We start from the raw sequence: 6,037 nt of genomic DNA, 5'->3' as shown, positions 1-6,037 counted from the left end.
TTTTTTTTTTTTTTTTTTTTTTGGTTTTTTGTTTTAGTACCGGGCATTGAATATGGGACTTTATGCTTTAAAGGCAGGCAGCAGAACCACTGAGCTAAATCCCCGGCCCTCTCTCTTTTTTTTGAGACAGGGTCTCACCAAGTCCCTAAGTTGCCCAAGTTGGGCTCAAATTTACGATTTTCCTGCCTCGGCCTCAGCCGGGCAACACTGCACTGGGCTTCTGTTTTGTTTGTTAAAAGTGCTACAACTGTCTCTGTGAATGAACACATTCCCTTCTGAATGTGTACTTTTTTTCTGCCTAATAAATCTTCTAATGCCTGTAAAAAAGTGCTATGAGCATTTTTGCATGTGCATTCTGGCACAAATGTGCACTTTTTTCTTAAGACACTTAGACAAATTGCTGGCCATAGATACGCATAATTTCAAATTAGTACAGTAGTCAATGTCAAATTGTCTTTCAGAATAACTCCCATTGTGTAAGAGTTCTCCCATGGCTCCACATCTAACACCATTTACTGTGGTACTTTTCAATTTTTGCCAATTCTAAACATAAAATGGTGTTGTTTTATGTTTTCATTCATGTGTCCCCTATTGCCAAAGAATTTGGCACCTTTGTGTGATAGGAATTCTTTTTCTGTGAAGTAGCTGGCTTTCTTTTCCTATTTTACTATCTTTTAATTTTAGGAGTTTTTCACATAGTTCTCAACCAAAGAATAATCTGCATATTAAACTACATTGACAATGTTTTGAGACTTTTTTGGTGGTCATAATTGGTGTCAAGAAGGTAGAGGCAAGGGGTCCTATAAGGCTGAGGGCAATCCTCCTATAACAAAAATTACTGGGCTCAACATGTTACAGCACGAAGATCAAGAAACTTTGTTCTATTACATTCTATTATATACTGTGTTTTCTCCAGTCTGTGGATATTTTCATCTTTTGCATTGTGTGTGTGTGTGTGTTTGTGAGTGATTGGGTTTGAGTATATTATTCTCCTGCCTCAGCCTTCCAGAGTGCTGGGATTACAGGCAGGTGCTACCACACCCAGCTTCACAGTACTTTTTTTGAAAAAAGAAAATTTCTTAGTTTTAAAATAATTGAAATTATTGACTTGTTTTGTTTGAGAGACAAGATCTCCAGATGTAGCCAATGTTGTCCTTGAATTCACTATGTAGGCCTGGAGGCCCTGTCTGTCTGTCTCAGCCTCCCGGGTGTGAGGGTTGGGTTTATAGACAGGCATCATGGCACTAGGCCTGGTAACACGACTCATTAAAGGTCTATCTTCTCTCTGATGGTCAATTCTGTCTGTCAAAAATGAAGTTTGCAGAAATGTATGGGTTTATTTTTAATTGTTTTTGTTTTTGTACTACTGGAGATTGAACTCAGGACCTTGTGCTTACCAGGCAGGTGAAGCAACACTGAGCTGCATCCCTGGCCCTCTCTATTTTAATATTATGTCTTTATCAGGAGACTATAATTACCTTTGCCTTTTTATAAAAGGAAAATCAGATCCCTGAACTGAAGGCTTTTGTGAATTTTAACTCATGACTTAAAAGCTTTTACTGTCTTTATACTTTCAAGAAAGAGAGAAAATAAGGACATGAGGTTATTTTGATTTTCAAAACCAAATAATTCTAAATGAAATCATTGACTTTATTGGAAGCTATTTCTATTCACAATGTGCACTTCCCAGAAAGGCTGAAAGCAGTGTTTTTTTTAACTAGCAGAGAAAGACTTTTCTGAAGTATGTTCTTAACACCTGTTTCATCTTATACATGAACTAATACATTAACCAAAGACTTACAATAGAATTACCTACATTCTGTTAGACAATAACAGTGCCCATTTTTCTTGGCTCTCAAGAAAAAGGTCCTTAAAACATTTGACTAGATCATTCCTGGAAAGAAATTCATAGCTCAAACACCAGTCACACTTGTCAATGAGCTGCAGCCTTCAGCTTTCAAATCCAGTTGCTTGGAAGCCAGTGACAAAACTTTTTACAAAGAGAAGAGATGAACAAATGTAAGTACACATTTCTTTCCTTTTTTCTCAATTTTTTTCCTAAAACTTTCTTTGTTTTGTCTGTCCATACAAGCATTCAGAAACATTTCAATGATGTTTGTTTTTTTTTTAATTCTACCACATAATTTAATGTTTCTGTTCTTGCTACAGAATAATTTTCCTGTTCTTTATTATGGGAAAAGATCATATTTTTAAAATGTTTCAGAGTTAAATGGTATTCTTATAAAGTTAAATTTTTATTTTGAGGTAAATTTGTAGAAAAAAGATAAATTCATTGACTCAGAAAACAATTTAGCCAGGTGTAGTGGTGTACACCTATAATCCCAGAACTCTGAGGCTGAGGCATTGGCAATTTAGTGAAACTGTTTCAAGATAATGAAGTCTTTTAAAAAATACTTTTTAGTTTTTTTAAATAAATTTTATTTTATCCCATTCCCCCTTCAAGGCCCCTCTACTCCCTATGTACAAAGCTTTTTTTTTCCTCCATTTTTCTCCTTCTATTTTCACTTTTTTTCTTGTCCCTTCCTTCCTTTCTCCCTCCTCATTCCTCTTCTCATTTGAATATTTTCTTCCCATTTCCCAACATCCATTGTGCAATCCAGTTCTTATTTCCACTTTCTCACACCAGAGAAACAATATGGTAAACAAGTGTTTCCAATTTATTTCACTTATGAGTTTGGTCTCAAGATTCATCCACTCAGCTAGAAATGTCTGAAGCTCATCCTTTTTTATGGCAGAGTAGTACTCCATTGTATTAAAACACACACACCACATCTTCTTTATTGACTTATCAGTTGATGGGCATTTGGGCTTTTAAAATTTAGCTATTACAATGGGTCAGGGATTCAGTTCAGTGGTACAGCACCTGCTGTGCAAGCACAAGGTCCTGAGTTTGATGCCCAGTACCAAAAAAAAAAAAAAAGATTTAACTATTACACACTGTGCTGCTATAAACATGGGTATGCATGTATCACTGTGGTATGATGCTTTTAATTCTTTTGGGAAGACACCAAGAAGAGGTATAGCTGGGACAAATGGAACCTCTACTATTAGTTCTTTGAGAAATCTCCAAACTGATTTCCACAGAGGTTGCACCAGTCTACACTCCCACCAGCAGTGGAGAAGGGTCCCTTTTTCCCCATATCCCTGCCAGCATTTGTTATTGATTTCTTTCTTTCTTTCTTTTTTTTTTGGTACCAGGGATTGAACTTAGGTCCTTGTATTAGTTGATTTCTTGAAAGTAGCCATTTGAAGGCAAACATTTTAAAAAGAACTGGGAATGTAGTTCAGTGAGAAAGCCCTGGGCTCCATCCCTAGTACTGCAAAATAAATAAAACAACTTCAAAAAAATAAAACAACTTCACACTGGAAAAAAAAATTTCCAGGAAAAGGAAAAAAAAAATTCAATTTCTTCCCTGGGAAAAGGTTCTGGAGACTGTTTAAAGGTGTCAGTTACCTGCTAGTCCTCCTTATTATTTTAGTTTTCCCTGAATGCTTTTGAGATGATTATTTAATAACAAGGTAATTATTCTGGAGCCTTCATGTATAGGTCTTTAAGAGGAATGAGGGATTTTTTTATGGTGACATCATGTGCTCCATATCCCTCCACTTGTGATAACTGATCACTGTGAGATCTGCTAAGCACCCATGTAGACTTGTTCACTAAATCTATAATTGTTTTTGTTTTGGGGGGTACTGGGGATTGAACTCAGGACCTTGAGCTTGCAAGGCAGGTCCACTGAGCTAAATCCCCAGCCCTAACTAAATCTACAGTTGGCAGGGTGACTATAGCTGATTACCATGTAAAAATGAAAGGGCTAAAAGGGCTTACCATGCCTTGTGTCCTCAAGTTGATTAGATCAAATTTGTTAACTCCGGCTGGGGATGTAGCTCAGTGGCACTGAGCAGCGTGGCAAGCACAAGATACTGAGTTTGATCCCCAGTTCTGAGAAGAAAAAAAAACAAATTTGTTAACTCTGGAGTTCTATTTAGAACCATATAGCAGAAAAAGGTGTAATAAAAATTCAAGGCCCATAGGGCCAGAGATTTAGCTCAGTGGTTCCACCACCTGCCTTGAAAGCACAAGGTCCCGAATTTGATCTCCAGTACCAACAAACAAACAACTCAAGGTCTATAGTTACCAAACATCAGAGACCTCTTTCAGGCATATTTGTACGGGTCATCTCCGATGGTCTTTTAAGGAAATTTTCATGAATAAGAGGTATTAGTTTTGACATAATTTATACACAATTAAACAAGCAATCTTAAAAGGAATGTGGAAAGACAAATAATTGTCACTACAGTGACAAAGGACACAGAAATAAAACTTTCTAATAGTGTACAAATATGTAATGTTGCAAACAAACTGGATTGAGAAATGAACTTGCTCTGTGGTGACGCCACAATGAAGCCATGAACACAGGCTTTTTTCTTTCTTTTTTGGAGGCAAAGTCTTGCTTTGAAATTCAGACTGAATTTGAACTCTTGAGGCCAAAGCATTTCTAGAACTCCCAGTGATCCTCCTGCCTGAGCCTCCTGAATGCTGAGATTAGGAGTCATGCCCCACTAAACACAGGTTTTGACTACTTGTGAGAGGAGCAAAAAAGACAAAATCACAAGTATGGAAAGTTCTACAATCATTACAGACGTAACCACAGAGTTAGCTTGTTGCATGTGGAAAAGTCTATGGCAGTATCACTGCAATCCTTGCTGTTAACCTGCAGGGGAAAGGGGCTCCCTGTGTCTCTGCCTGAGGAAGTCGCAGCAGTCCTAGCCCAGGTCCAAGACTGACTCTTCAAGGGCTGCACCTCACTTAAGCCACAAACTATGTTCAAATGCAGACTGCAGGCCTCAGGCGAAACATCACAACCGCAGGGAAAGCGATGCCAGGAGCTCAGCAAAGGCCACCATCTATATGGGACTCACACAGAAGGTGCCTCTTGAGGGGCACACCAAAGAAATAGAATTCGCAGTACTCTTCAAAGAGGCCCTTCCACACAGATTTGGGACAGCCAACATGTGTGGCAAGTGGATTGTTCTTCTGATACGTTCATTTATTTTTTTGAGGAAGGGTCTGGCTATGTAACCCAGGATGGCCTCCAACTCAGGATCTTCTTGCCTCAACCTCCCCAGTCTGCGATTACAGATGTGAGCTGCCACACCTGCCGCATGATACATTTGTATCTGAAACATGGAACATGGTTTAATAGTTGGAAAATACAATTCAAATGAGGCACCTGGGTTTTTTTTGTATCAGAACTCGAACTCGGGTGCAGTATGTCTGTGCTGAATCCCCGGCCCTAAGGCACCTGAGTTTTTAGCATAATATCGTTAAGTATCTGGCTCAAATTTAACAAAATTTTAGTTTGAACACCTGAAAATCCGAAATGGGAACACTTAAAACAATTTCTTACTCTTCACGCCCAGGTCAGCATTAAGGACACCATGCTGGGTATCCTATATGGGGCTTTCAGGGTCAGTCCCGTTTTAAGACAAACCGCCCCATCAGCCTCTGCCTCGCTTTTTCTTACAGGCGGCGAAGCTCAATATGGTGGCGCACGCCTGTAATCCTAGCACCCTAGGAGGCTGAGGCAGGAGGATCACAAATTCAAGTCCCGAACCTGGGCAATTTACCAACTATCTCAAACATATAAGAGGGGCATGGATGTAGCTCAATGAAATGGCCCTGGATTCTATCGCCAGTACCACAGAACAAAAATTTCCGTGTCACTAGGGTAGGAAAGAACGCCTTCAGGCGTTCCTCGGCAGCTGCCCACATTGGGCAACAACTTAAACTCGTTTGTGGAAAGCTGGAGCCGGAAGTCTGCACTACAAATCAGGTCTTGAGGCCCAAGGGGCAGAGGACCAGACTTATGATCCTGGCGTCCCGGGTACCCCAACCCACCTCCGCAGACCTACAAGCGCGTACCGCAACGACCGAGCGCAGAACACCGACCGTTAGCGGGGTGGGGGGGGCAGAGTCACGTGGCCGGCGCCGGGTCAGGGCCCGGCGTGAGCG

At 40.1% G+C, this 6,037-nt stretch overlaps 1 protein-coding gene across 4 annotated transcripts in view; it reads right to left on the bottom strand.

Moving 5' to 3' along the window:
- Positions 1-6,037, bottom strand: part of Htr3b (5-hydroxytryptamine receptor 3B) — a 62,541-nt gene extending 56,504 nt beyond the window's left edge. For 2 of the 4 annotated variants that reach the window (XM_019208215.1, XM_010629446.1), the window contains exons 1-2: positions 5,924-6,031; positions 3,851-3,964 (exon numbers count right to left, since the gene is read on the bottom strand). The gene's annotated coding sequence lies outside the window, so the exon portion shown is untranslated. Of the gene's footprint in view, positions 1-3,850; positions 3,965-5,923 lie in introns of all 4 variants that reach the window. The other 2 variants (XM_019208217.1, XM_019208216.1) reach the window with 2 other exon arrangements.

Source organism: Fukomys damarensis, unplaced genomic scaffold (assembly GCF_012274545.1).
Source record: "Fukomys damarensis isolate Sample0158 unplaced genomic scaffold, DMR_v1.0_HiC HiC_scaffold_16, whole genome shotgun sequence".
NCBI classification, from domain to species: Eukaryota; Metazoa; Chordata; class Mammalia; order Rodentia; family Bathyergidae; genus Fukomys; species Fukomys damarensis.
Note: the sequence above shows the minus strand (reverse complement) of the source record. Positions and strands in the feature narration are given on the sequence as shown.